The 12824-nt window shown below is 42.6% G+C and overlaps 1 protein-coding gene across 3 annotated transcripts in view; it reads right to left on the bottom strand.

The window, feature by feature from the left end:
* Nucleotides 1-1086: 1086 nt before the first annotated feature.
* Nucleotides 1087-12824, bottom strand: part of LOC123771741 (uncharacterized) — a 62102-nt gene continuing 50364 nt past the window's right edge. For all 3 annotated transcript variants that reach the window (XR_011224684.1, XM_069313266.1, XM_069313265.1), the window contains one exon: nucleotides 1087-1177. The gene's annotated coding sequence lies outside the window, so the exon portion shown is untranslated. The remainder of the gene's footprint in view (nucleotides 1178-12824) is intronic.

The raw sequence follows: 12824 nt of genomic DNA on the forward strand, positions 1-12824 counted from the left end.
AGTTAACATTATTTTCCCCTTGAAAGTAAAAATATTCAATGTTTACTTTAGCTTGGTTTTAAATTTATATAGTTTTCCAGAATGTGGTTTGGAAAGTCCAGAAGTCCCTCTGTCAGTTGTAAGAGTTAATTGTACACAGAATCGGGCGAGTTGTAGTAAAGGTTAATCTGAATAGATTTGCATAAAAGTAAAAAAATAGTAATAACTTAAACAATATAGCATTGGCTAAAGATAAATGTAAATTGCCATTGAAGTGCAGTTGTGGATAGTTTCTCAAATGACATTTACTGAAACTTGGCAAATTGATGCCATATATTTATATTGCTAAATTAGATCTTTACTACTGCTACTAGAATATGTAGGAAAGGTATATTCCTTAAAGAAATTTTTTACATCTGAATTTGTAAAGTACTGAATGCTAATTTGAAAAGTAAAGAAAGATTGGCTTTAAATCTGAAATTAATGTGTTGAAATATTTTTCAGGTGAAAGTGATCATGATGCATGGATTGGCTTGGAGTGAGGCTCCTTTACTCTGCAAAAGGAAATTCAATGTGGGTGAGTTTGAATTTGATGTTTTAGCTATATCAATGACCTAATCTTAATTCTCTTGCCTAGTCCATTTATAGGTGTGTAACCATGTCCTACTGTTACAACCCACAGGGGATGATGCAGTTGGTACTGATCCTACCCCATTTCATAAAAGGGGACCAGGCAGTCCTGCAGATTTCCCTGGCTTGGCTTTTTCAGAGCTTTGCTCTACTACCCATCTAATAGATGGACTAGATTTGCATAGGTTTAGGGACCCTTAACAATGGTTACATTGTTAATTCTCACAGGGCTTGTTTGCTGAATGGGTGTATGCATCTAAAACTTTAGTGCCTGGCATGCATTGTACAGTGCTTTCAGTAAGGCATATGTACAATGTGTTGATGGCACTAAAGTTGTGGATGTAATGCACCCATTCAGGGAACAAGCTCTGCACTAAAACCAGAGGAAGGGATAGGCCTTGCTGAGCCTATCTTAAAAGATAGGATGTTTGGATTTTCTGGGCTTATTATTAGGCATTGGTGATAATAAAAGTAGTGTCCCTGTTTAATGTTTATTTTTCTTTTACAGGTGATAGTCTCTGGAGTTGTCTTGGATCTTCTGTTCATCTAGGAGCATCTGTCCCACAACCTGAAATGGTAATAAATATTAGATGTATTATAAATACTATATGTAAAACTTATTAAATAAAACAATTTTAATAAAACTACTTTATATACCTTATCCTGAAATTATGCTGGAAATTATTGTTTACTACTATTGATGCAATGTTTAAACATCTGAAATTGTTACTTTGAAAATAAATACTTGGTAAAATTTACACCTATTTGTAACTTGTTACATAGGTGCATGCAAAATGCATTGAAAAGATGTCAAAGTGGACTACCTAATCAATTTACATAAACTAACAAATATTGCAAATTAGTCTGAAATATTAAAGTGGAAGAAACTTTAGTCTATTTTAGTTTTCATATTTGAAAGTAAATTTAAAGCTATGCAACACCTAAGCTTTGCACAAATTATGATTAAATTAACTAAAGATCATTTGTAAATTTACAAAACATTAGAAAAGTGACACTGAAGCATCTATACAACATGGTTTTCAAAGTCTTTGGTAACTTAAATTTAATCAAAGCTCTTAAATGATTTGTCTGCCAAACTCTTCAGATATTCTGAAATATTTTACCTAGATTAAAACAACCATTATTTGAAAGGGCAAAACAGATTACTGTCAATTAGTTTGACCTAACATCTGCAAGGTCCTGAAGGAATGGAATTTTTTTGTAAAACTTTGTTTGCTAAAAACAAACCCTGCCTAATGAACCTGCTCATTTTTTTTAGAAATGGTAATTGCAACATTACCAAAGGCCATTGTTCTAATAGCCAAAGTACCAAATGAAAGACCAAGAAGCAACAAACAGGTACATGGTAGAAAGGACAAGATTGGTTACGAGGACCCTTTCATTTGTTAAAGAAATGACTGGGAAAAATGCTGTCATACCACAAGGGGTCTTAACCCTTGTCATATACATCACTGACAATCTAAATATTACCAACCACAAAAATTGCTGATAACATGTTATAAAAAAAAATATAGAATATAATATTGAGGCCTTAATGCAGATCTCTAACTACAAATAGTAACAAGACTGGCAATTTCTTAATATAAAACAGAAAACAATCCAAGACCTTGCACGTGAGCCAGAACAATCCATATCACAACTACCACATTGTTGTTTCATTTTAATGAAGGTAAGGTAATTACCAAAAGAAGGCACCAAACCGGGAAGGCCATGTAGCACCATCAAAGTGAGAAATAATCACAGGGCGCTAAATATCACCAAGAATGCCAATACGAGAACAAAAACGCATAAGGCGAACGATATCAAAAGTATCCGATTCACCTAGAATTCTATCGAGGGACAAGTGACTGCGAGGGACGGTCGGAAAGCAAGAGACACGCTCGTCCTGGAAGTCAGGACATTCAACAAGGATATGCACAACTGTAAGAGGGACAACGCAATTCGGACAATAAGGAGCAGGGCAGCGCTCCATTAAGTGACCGTGGGTTAAGCGGGTATGACCAACCCACAGCTGTGCCAAAGCAGTGTCCCACCGCCGATTACGGTGGTAGGAGGAAGGCCACGGGGACACACTAAGTTTGAGAGTACGCAGCTTGTTACCAACCACAGAGGACCAACAACCCTGCCAACGGGGAAGAATGAATGACAGGATAAAAGTCGGAATACCTTTACGGGAGATGGGACAAGAACGGATAGCTTCCTTAGCGGCAGCATCCGCACGCTCATTGAAACACCAATATGGCTGGGAACCCAGCAAAACTCTACTGATTTAAATTTACTAGAAATAAGAAACAGCCAATGTTGAATCTCAATGACCACCGGATGGACAGGATTAAAGGACCCTAGAGCCATGAGGGCACTACGAGAATCAACTACAACCACAAAGGAGGAATGAGAAAGCAAGAGACGAAGAGCATAGAGAATAGCATAAAGTTCTGCCGTAAAGACGCTAGCCTCCGAAGGGAGGCGACACATGTAAGTACGGTCAGGAAAAACAACAGAGTAGCCCACACCATCCGCAGACTTAGACCCATCAGGGAAGATGGAAATAGAGTGGGAGTGCGAAGAAAAGTGCTCAAGGAAGAGGCTTTTCAGAATTGTAGGAGGGGTAAAGGCTTTAGTAATACAAGTCAAGGACGTACAAAACTTGGGAAGGGGGACTCTCCACGGAGGTAATGAAGGAACAATACGAGGAGAAACATTAGAAATATGAACAGAAAGAGAATCCTGTAAGCGAGATAACTGGACAGAAAGTGGGAGACAATGAAGAGGAACAGGAACCACAGGAGGAGGAAAAGTCAATGCACGACAGAGGCGAGAGGAACGATGTTGGAAGGACCACGCAAGATAGCGAAGACAGTAGCAATCACGGCAGTCCTGAAGAGAGAGAAAGCCAGTGTCAACATACAAACTAAGGGCGGGAGTTGAACGAAAGGCACCAGAGCCGAGACGCAACCCAGTATGGTGAAAGCATCAAGACGGCGAAGAGTAGAAGGAGAAGCAGAAGAGTATGCAGGGCAACCATAATCAAGTTTAGACAGGACGAGAGAGGAGTGCAAATAGAGGAGCGTGCGCCTATCCGCTCCCCAAGAAGTATGGGACAAAACCTTAAGGAGGTTAAGGGCCTTAGAGCATTCAACTCGGAGGCAAGAGATATGGGCTGACCAAGACAAACGAGTGTCAAAGACTAGATATGGGCTGACCAAGACAAACGAGTGTCAAAGACTAACCCCAAAACGGGTGTAATTGTACCTCCGACAGTTACGAAGCCTAATAACCAATCTGGGACACACACATACACACCAGGTGTGTCTGAAACTTGGTTATCACCTGCACTGGTGAATTACAAGTGGCATTTGTAGCTGTGTTGCTGACGAGCGAGGGGAAGGTTGTTGATCAGGCCTCAGGCGTCCCCTCCTCACTCGCCTGTTGGGGCCTAAACCACACGTGTATCAGGTACACGACAATAGCTCTTGCGTCATACTACCGCTGATCTGTGTTTGCCTTGTTCTTCGATCGAAGACGTTAGGTGACCACGAAACAATGCAGCCTCAGTTCAGTGGAGATACTTTGAGTCATGCCTTAACTCTCCCACTTCTACATTAGTTGATGTGAAATAGTGCTGTGACGATTGAGTGTGGTTAGAAACTTTAATTACAAAACTGTGTGAATATACAAAGTGTAAGGGCACTGGTGTGGCACGCTCTGTTAGGCCTAGCATCTCGCCCGGCCAGGGAATGAGGATATGGTGCCAGGAACACCTTCACGATCAACATGCTTCTTGCACATCTCTCCGCCAGCTCTCAAGTACTACGGTTTGTTGCCTTTGTTGCCTGTGTATGTCAAGTTTTTGTCGAGTGTTAAGTATCTGTTAAGCAGATACTTATGCATGTACCACCAACTTCAATTTTTTCCGCGCCAACCTGCAAGGTGCGCTGTGACCTTGAAAATAGTGGAGCCTCATATATGCAGGCTGGCCGATTTATTTCTGCTGATGTTGTTTGATGGTTGGCGGCCCCTTCCACCCTCTGAATAGGCCATTTGCTGATGTGCTGCTTTGTGATTCACTGTGGAGCGAGTGTACCGTAATACTCTGCATATAGGTGTTGTGTCTTTAACGCCATGGCAACTGCCCCGGATAAGGTGCCGGGCAGCACATCGCCGTTGCCAGATAGTGACTTTGTGGACCCATCGCACGCTCGTCAATTGTTTTCTAATGATGGTGCCACCTCCTCAGTGGTGCCCCACGACACATCAGAAGGCGGTGCAGATGATGAGGGATTCACGGTGCAAATGAGTAAAAGTCAGCGCCGTAAGCAGTTGAGAAGGGCACGATCAAACCCACCAAATTCGGCTGCTGCCAGACATGTGCGGCTAGATTTTCCTCTGGGAACCACAGTAGAGAGAAAAGTGAAGTGGTTTTGTGAAGCTTCTGAGGCACATTATGATAAGGTCATTAAGTTACCTAGAGATGAAAGTGACTATGTCTTCGTTACAAACGACAGTGCTTTTGTAAATGTGTTGCTAAACACAGAGTATGCAGGCATTAAGATGAAAAATGCAGCACCTAGGCGTCCAAAAGTAAGCATTGTCATATTCAATGTTAATAAACTCATTAAGCCTGAATATCTTTGTGATGAAAATATTGTAAACTCTAAACGTCTGAGAAATGGACTCATAGCTGCCACATGGAAAGGTGCCACGCCTATACCGGACAGAATTTACTCTAGAGCAGCTTTAGGTCGGCACTATAACATTGCCCTCTACAACCCTCCCCCTCGTAGGTGTTATAAGTGTCAACGATGGGGACGTCACGTAGCCAGGTACTGCACAAGCAAAAACTTTTTTTGTGCCGTGTGTGGTGAACCTCATAAATCTGAGGTGTGTTTTAAACTCATAAAGGAACTGCAGTCAGTAAGTGAAAAATGCATAAACTGTGGCAGGAGCAGTGTTCAAGTCTGGCACCTTGACTGTGTCAAGCGACCAGCTGCTTACGGCCAGGTGCCCGGCCCTGCCCACCCGGGAGGACGGTTGCCAGGTACAGCTGCCGGCTCTAATTCCTGTGCAGAGCCACCTGGACATAGTGTTCGTAGCAGCTGGATACCAAATACTTCACCATCTGCCAAGCACCAAGTGTATCACGGGACCAGACGACAGGTGTCTGTTCAACCTGCGCCTGCCCGTCAGGTGCCAGGAACCTGCCTCCCGGAGGTGTTGACACAACACTCGCCATACCCCTCACACCACCATGAAGAGCAATTGCCAAATGCTGCCATCAGTCCCACTCGCTGTTCAGAGCCATCTGGAGGTGATGTTCGCTCCAGCTGGCTGCCAAACTCACCACCTTTAAATTACGAAGTGCACAAGGGGACCGGTACCAGACCGAAGACTCGTGCCATCATCCCAGCTCCCCCACAAGAACCAGGTGTTGCATCTTCTGCCAGTGGTGGGCCTTCCCTGATGTAGAGTGGCCACTTCCTGGTTCTGGGATAATGTCACCTACTGTGAGACCACCATCCACAGCTGGACCCCACAGTCAACTGGAAGTGGGGGATAAGGATCTGGATCAAAATGAGACAGATCGCAACCTCAGCCTCCCTACCACTTCGCCCTTGGGTCGCTCCACTGTTCAAGCAGTGGTTGCCCTTCGTGACCGGTTGCAGGAACACCAGCAGCAGTCACAGCAGCAAACGGAGCGGCTGCGAGAGCAACTCCAACATGAGAAAAAATCCACCAGCGATATTTCGATGATGCTCACGTGTATGAGGGGACTTGTAAGCAATGACTGCCAAACTCCCCCTTCTACCCCTGAACCCTCCAAACATGTGTTCGCTTGCCTATCAGGGGAAACTTCTAGTGATCTTGAAACCTTGTGTAGTGGAACCCTTCCACGCAAGTTAACTGCCAAAGTTGTGCTAAACTATGTTCAAAACGACTCTATAGCTGGAAATGACAGACAAATTGTACTAGATCATTGGATGCAAATGTGTGACATTGGTAATAAACTAAGAAATGTTCCTGGACTTATACAGTAGTGCAATAGATAATATGTATATAGATAATAAATATTAAGTGAACTAATAATATCAATATATAATGCTGACTTTAAATGCACAAATAACTAAGTTATCCGTCCTTAGCTGGAACATTGCGTCCCTCAAAAAAAGGTTCTCAGATTTACATCACAAAGTAACAACTGAACACATCGATATTGTATGTCTCCATGAGTGCAGAGTTCCCGCAAGATCCTCACCCCCGAAATTGCCCTCATTTGTTTCTTACAACCTCAGATCCAGTAACTCTTGCATTATATACATCAAACAATCCCTACCCCATCAACTTCTGCCAGAAAAACAAACTGCCGGTCAACAGTATCATGGAGTGAGGATCTATGTGGGCAACTCTGTTCTCAATGTATTTAATCTATATGCTCCAGCAGGAAAGTTAAATTATATTGATCTTCCGGCCTGCGCTCAAGCAGAGCCAACCATCATTCTTGGTGACTACAATGCTAGACACAAGGACATTGGTGGCTCTCGCTTCAGTAACGGTAACGGGAATCAACTGCTGTCGCTACTAAATAGTCACCAAGATGTGCAGATTGTGGGCGACCTTGAACCCACGCATATTTGTGGAGGCATTCTAGACCTCTGTGTTGGTTTCAATGTCTCTCACGTCTGGTGCACATCATCTATTGTAACAGATTTGTTGTCAGATCATCACCCTAGATTGACTACTCTATGTATAGGAAATACCATCCTGCCCGGTGGGACTTTCAAACGCAAACGGCTCAGTGTTCCTTCTGCTCGACGTGAAGACTTTGTTGCTCATGTGTCAGAGTGGTACAGCACTTATGATCCCTCCACAGTCCAGACATTTAACGACGGTCTAGTACAGAGCATTCAGATGTTTGCTGACCCTTTAGGTCAGCCCCCTGCACCATCCAATAGTCGCAACGATATGAAAGGTAATCCATGCCTATTACAATGACCTCAAACTGCGTACTTTGAAACGCACTGCCAGACGAGTTGGGCTTGCATATAGGGAAACACGTACGCCAGCAATGCTCAAGCTCTTTCAGAAAGCCCTAGCCAAGTCGAGGGAGCGCATGACAGAGCTCAGGCAAGATAACTGGGAAACTTTTGTTAACAGTCTCAACTCTCACACCCCCCTCAGCCAGGCATGGAAGGATATTAAAAGAATTTAAGGCGATAAGATCGGCCAAGTAGCACACCCTCACTCTCTACACAGAGCAAACGAGTTAGTCGATGCTTGGGCAACCACCTCTAGCTTCAATAATCTTCCCCCAGACATACAGTTCAGATTAAATGCTGGTTACGGAGATCGAGAAAGGCTCGTTGACTTCATGCTCCACAAGGAAGATGAATGCAATGTGCCATTTACTGAGTTTGAATTACTCGCGGCCCTAAACAAAGGCAAAGCCACATCCCCCGGTGAAGATGGTATCACTTATGACATATTGTGTCTGCTCCCTTTAGTACCAGGGAATCCCCTGCTTGAGCTGTATAATATGAGCTATGTTACTGGGGAGCTTCCTAACTCTTGGACCAACAGTATAATCATTCCAATTCCCAAGCCAACTCAAGAGAATGCTTTCCGCCCAATTTCCCTTACTAGCTGCATTTGCAAAACATTCGAGAGAATGGTCCTAAACCGTCTCCTCCATAGAATAAGAACCATGCTATCCCTCCAGATATATGGCTTCATGCATGGAAGGAGTGTGCATCATTGCATCACCACCTTTCTTACCCTGCACACTGAAGTCATATACCACCTTCCTAGATCTTAAGTCTGCCTTTGATATTGCAAATAGACATGTTATCTTGAGTGAGCTTGCAAGAATGAATATTGGTGGTCGGCTTCTTTGTTGGATCAGGGGTTACTTATCCAACAGGAAGTCATCTGTATTTTTCCAGGGGCATAGAAGTGTAACAAGAGACTTTGAACTAGGCACCCCGCAGGGTGGTGTCCTCAGTCCTACCTTATTTAATATCTTAATAAACACGCTGTTAAACTCTATACCGAGCAAACCCAACGTCCACATCATTAGCTATGCTGATGATATAATGATACACACCGCTGGGTATGCTAACACGCAGAACACTCTTAACACTGTATTAGACTCATGTCAGGACCTAGGTTTAATTATCTCAGCAGAGAAAACAAAGATACTAAATCGGCGCCCACCCAGGCAGGGAGGAGCTGTTCGCAAGATGCAACTGTCTGATGGCTCCCAGCTTGACTATGTAAACAGATTCAAATACCTTGGCCTTGAGGTGCCACTGTATGGTCCTGTTGTATTCAGACTCTGTCGTCAGTTTAAAGAAAGGCTCCGAGCTCTCAAGGCTGTTGCAGGTTATCACTCAGGCTATGGTGCCAATGTCAGAATTGTCAAAATGATGTACTTTGCATACATCAGATCTTTAGTGGATTATGCTGCACCTCTGCTTGTTTTGATGCCTGAAAGAAAGCTTGGAGGGCTTGAAAAATTGTAGAACGAAGCCTTGAGGATAATCCTTGGGTGCCCTCGTACCACAAAGATACTTAATATGAGAAAGGAACTTAATATTCTGAGCGTTGTTGATCGTGTTACTGAAATTAACTGTCAAATTGGTATAAAAATGCTTAGGCTAACTCATCCTAATCCTTGCACAGAAGCCCTCCAGAATTTCTTTATTGAAGATCAGCATTGTTCCAAATGGATAACAAAAACTGGAATTCAACTCAGAATGTATCAGGTTCATGATTTGTACCAAGAGAAACAACAACGGCACTTTCCTGCACTGTGGGAGGTTACACCCTTTCCAGTTTTAATCCCTCCCTTTCCACCCAAGAAGCAAATTAGAGATCAGCCCAAGCTTCGTCTTGAGGCAAAGCTCAACGCCTTAAGCCATATTGATGCTCTGTCCACAGAGCATTCTCTCTCTCAAATTATATACACTGATGGTTCCCTACACCGCACCACGGGTGCAGCTGGAAGTGCAGTTGTCATGACAATGGGCGATGGCCTATACCTGTACTTTGAGTGGGGAGTCCGTATAAACAACTGGGCCTCTACCCTTCAGACTGAACTATTTGCCTTGATCCTTGCACTGAAATGTGTACAAGTCTCAAAACTTGATACATTAATTGTAAGTGACTCCTTATCATCCTTAAATGCTCTCAACTCTTTAAGACATAACTGTAACATGCTCGTGTCCGAAGCTAGACACAAATACAACAAAATTATTAAGGATGGTAACAGAGTCCATTTCATGTGGTCTCCATCTCATGTTGGCCTCCAAATGCATGATAGAGCTGATAAGTTAGCCAAAGAATCTGCCTTTAAAGGAGCCGTTGAGTGTAACCTTGGATTGTCAATGAGCAATCTGAGAGCAGCAGTACACCGAGAACTTCAACAAGATCTTGTAGATCTGAGGCAAAGTGAAATTGACACCAATAATTCCATCTATCATCATACTATCATGCAAGAGGAGCCACACATCTATGGATCATCCAATAAAATCAGCAGACTTCTAGATGTTACTACTGCTCGGCTTAGACTCGGTTACAAGTATCTCTGGGAATTCTCATTATCTGCTGATGTAGACCTGACCAAATGTAAACTGTGTCAACAAAATTATTCGCACACCCTCCGTCACTATGTGATGGAGTGCGAAAAGATACGTGAATTTAGAGACAATTTTATAACCAATGTTCCAGCGATGTGTCAATATTTCATTCAAAATGATCTGCTACCAGAAATTTTAGCCAAATATCCCCAGTTTGCTAACTGTAGGTAGTAACTAAGTGATTGTAACCTATCCACCGCTGCCCACTGGATGGGGGGCGGTGTGCAGGACAAACATATAAATTTTGACACTAGCTCTCCACATATGTCAGTTGCTTAATTTAGAACCTGTACTTGAGGTCGATCTCGAACCCATTGTTGATGTGATGACTTATATTGAATTTTGTAACTAGCTCATCAAGATTGTAACTTACTTAGCTAAATGAATTGTGGGGTTCAGTCCCTGAGCCCATTATGTGCCTCTGTAACCCTTTCCACTGCCGCCCACAAGATGGGTATGGGGTGCATAATAAATGAACTAAACTAACTAACTAACTAACCCCAAAAGCTTCGCGGAATCCCTGTACACAATGAGATGACCATAAAGCAACAACAATGAAGTAAAGGTCCTTTCAGTAAGAATCTATCATTCACTGAAAGTTGCTGCAGTTAAAAATAAAAGAAAATACAAGTCCCTAGAAATAAACAAGCAACCTTCTTGACTAAGGAAAAGAAGGTAGTTATTCTACTGTATAAATCTAAGTATTCACTCAGATAACTGTATCCAAGCATAGAGGTTCCCCCCCCCCTTTCCCTTTCAGAAAAACATCTACTTTCGAAAAAGTTTAACATTGGCCAACAAAAATGATTCCAGAACTAAATTGCCTAATACTAGGAACAACTGAGAGCCATGACAAACACTGCAACCCTCTCCTACCCCCAAGTCTTATGCTATTTATGATCCAAGGTAATTTGAGATACTATACTGTACTTCCTACAGACGAGTCTAGTGAGAGGGTGATCTTCTGGCGATTAAATTGAAGCACGATACAGGTGTCAACGAACATCAGTCAGCCCACTTGTCAGCACAGTGGAAAACTAATGACATCATAATCTGCAGTGTTGTATGCCTCCCTATGGCCATTTAAATCAATAAAACACAGGGTTGTGGCAATGTTTACAGCATAAGGCAAGGTATAGAGGAATCCTGGAATGCCATGTAATGTGTAGTCCTTGAATGTGCTTTAGGCAACCAAATTGAATAACAACATTTCTGGTGTTCGGCTATATAATCCGAGTTTCTCATTCTCATAATGTTTTAAACCTAAATAGGAATTCACTTTAAAGGTCAATTTATTTGGAAAGTGCTAACCAGATTCCAAATTACTGAGCTCTGAAAGTACTACAAGGCAAGTTTAACCGAATGAGTGTTTGCCTATCCATACCCCCATGAGGTATGTGACAACACTGAATAAAGAAAGGGTCTTTGAGCATTCACCGTGCAGGTATTTGACATGACCAATATAGCCAAGTGTTAAAGATCATTCTAAGCAGTTCTGCACAATCCATATACTATCAATTAATATAATTGTACAATGGTGCTTGGTGGATGATATTTCCTATTAAAACTCATTGGACAACTGTTTGTATTAGACATTTTAAACCTACAAATGGTAGCCCTAGATATCGCACTACAGTATTAATTACAAGATGAACAATGTAAAATCAATACCACAACAGCAAAGGATGACGGCTTTTCAACAACCGACAAACACGCAGGTCTAACACCAGCCATCCCGAGAGAGGACGTCCCAAGCATGTACACCCCACAACTTTACATCACCTTTGCTACCTCACGCGAGCACGCAACAGCATGAGGATGCCATACTCCCAAACCAACTCCATGCACTTTGAGGCTTTAACAACTCAACATTTAAAAAGTTGATTTAAAAAATCAAACACCTGAATTTTTCCCTAATTAAATTTACTAGGGAAATGCACACCAAGCCATGAAACTTACAATGAAGATGAACAAACTACACACAACTGTCACCAAACTTCCACATACCACCCCCCTCTCACTCCTGCCCTCCCTCCTTAGGTGCTCTGATTGGCTGAGCACCTGAGCCACCACCACTCACCTCTTGTTGTGAGAGCCTAAAGCATGTTTGGTTGCACTTTAAAAGTTCCTGAGTGTACTCGCCTAATTGTGAGTACCGCCTGCCCGGTTCACCATTTTGTTTTTCAATCTACCTCAATTTACCCCTTTACAGTCAAATATTATGCAAAATTATGTTTAAGACTTGTCCCTTCTTAACTTAAATAACTGCTTTGGCCATCTGCAATCTTTCTAGGTGGGTAAAAATGACTCTTGAGGCCAGAAAGGACTTATCAGACGGCGATCATAACAATACGGTACACACACAAAATCACAACCTGATATACACCAAGCAGAAAATCCACTGGAGCTGTGAGGCGACATAAACCCTTGCCCAAGGCACTGGCAGCTGCATACTCTACCACAGTATATTACTCACTTTGTAAAAGTCTTACAACCGGATTTCCCCATAAATCACAGCAAGTTTTGAGGCCCCTCCTTGAGTCAACGTCTTACGTAAGACCT

This window comes from Procambarus clarkii, chromosome 75 (assembly GCF_040958095.1).
Source record: "Procambarus clarkii isolate CNS0578487 chromosome 75, FALCON_Pclarkii_2.0, whole genome shotgun sequence".
In the NCBI taxonomy this organism is placed as follows: Eukaryota; Metazoa; Arthropoda; class Malacostraca; order Decapoda; family Cambaridae; genus Procambarus; species Procambarus clarkii.